Raw genomic sequence first — 2,001 nt, forward strand, 5'->3', positions numbered from 1 at the left:
CAGAGCCACCTTATCTACCTGCGGCGGGGCGGGGGCAGCGCGGGGAGCAGCGGACCCGGGGGTTGGCGGGAACCCCCTCTGGACCCATCCCGGGCTGGACCCTCCAGCTCCCGGATAGCGCACGTAGGAAGCTTCCTAGGCTTGAAACATGACAGCTCACATAGACCCTGTTTTGTGAGGGTCATTGTGGCAGGGTAAAGCTTGGCATCTTACTTCCCTGAAAGAGAAAAACACTATTGGCATGTGCTCCTTGAACATGGAAAGTACTTGACCAGAACATGGAAAGTACTCTCAAGTGCATGCTGAGGCTATTCTGTCTGTTTATTTAAGGAACACTTTCGACCTAATTTTGAATATTATCTAGGTAACTTTTAGAAATTTTTCCCTGAAAAATTCCTAGAATAATTTATTTGTTTGACTAGCCAAAGAGAATAAATACTTAGATCCTAGTCTAGGAAGTCTAATGTGTGAATTTAAAAAAAGTAGTAATACTATTGGTCTCACACTGGGATGAGTAACTTGCTCAGGCTGGTACAGTGGCTCTTACAGTGCTTCCAGATAGTGCTCCACAGTGCAGTCATTTCACTTACTGTAGCAGCAATGGCAAAAGTTCTCCATGTTCTTTCAGGACTAAAAGACACTTGAGAAAAGAAATGTGAGTAAACTCACAAAGCTAAAAACCACTGTACATTATGGACAGAAAGCCTGTTGGTCTCTCACTATTTTATATTATTGCTGTGTTTATTTCTTGCTGTTCCCATTTATTTGCATTTCTCCCTTACTCCAGATAGGTAGAGGACTGATTCCCATTTTTTTTTATGACAAGGAGCACAAAGAGGCTGCTCCAGGAGAGACAAAAAGACAAAGACAATTATTTGTTTTCATGACAATTAAGGAAAAATCCCATCTAAACCAACAAACAAAAGCCAAACCTCAGCAAATGCTGATGCATATGCTTTATAGCACAATATAAGGTCTACCCACAGTAACCCCACCTTGGCTTTGAAGAACACAGCACTATTTCAACTGAGCTCATGAATCTGTCCAATTCTGCTTGTTCTGGAGCCCTCTGCATGAGTTTATATATGTGCCAGCTCAGTCTTCAGAAGTGACATGTGAAAAGTGAGACTGCCTTACAGCTACTATTACTTTGCAAGTATCCAAGATCTCACATAACTATAATTTCCTTGGGTAGCTGAATGACTTTAAACAATGGGAATCACTAGTGATTAAATTGAAATTTTAAAATATTCAATTTTTAGTACCAAATGCCAGCAATTTTTTATTTTGTTTGGTTTTGGGTTTTGTTTGTTTTCTGTTGTGTGCTGTTTTGTTTTGTTTTTTTTTTTTTTAATATTCCCATATCTTTCAGTTCATTAGTAAGAGAAATGTAAAATTGATTTATCTTTATACTTTCCCATTTAGTCTCACTGGCAGGTATCACACTCATAGTAAGGTTTTATATAACTATCATGAGTTACCACATGTCCCTTTTGGGAAAAAAAAAAAAAGTTCCTATTCGTATACTTGCAAAATCCAGGACATCACAACAAGATTTTTGCCTCTGTTGTCCTGGTTTGAGCCACTCATTTCCTCCTCCAAATTTCATCTAAGTAGGGATGTAGTGCAGGAGAAAAGAATATACTCTCCATCCTACTTGCAGGCAGTCAGGAAACAGTAACTTGAGTATGCATTTGAAGATTTCTTGATTTTAACTCTCCAAAAATGATGATAAAAGGGGGAGAAAAGCTACAATTTTCCAGAGGAGTCAAGTGGCCACCTAATAACTCCACCAGCCACTAAGTAACTAATACTATTCTTCCTCATACACAATACAAAGTCTGAGCTGTAAATCAAATGCTGTTTTGAGGGCTCTGTAACATAATGGCTTCAGTAAATTGAGTTTAGTAAGAGTCCATGGAAATTTCTTGACAACCATGAGACAAAGTATTTAAAGACTTAGGGCTTAACCTGGGAAAAAAAAACAAACAACCCAGTCCA

This window comes from Chaetura pelagica, unplaced genomic scaffold, assembly GCF_000747805.2.
Source record: "Chaetura pelagica isolate M959 unplaced genomic scaffold, ChaPel_1.0 scaffold10, whole genome shotgun sequence".
NCBI classification, from domain to species: domain Eukaryota; kingdom Metazoa; phylum Chordata; class Aves; order Apodiformes; family Apodidae; genus Chaetura; species Chaetura pelagica.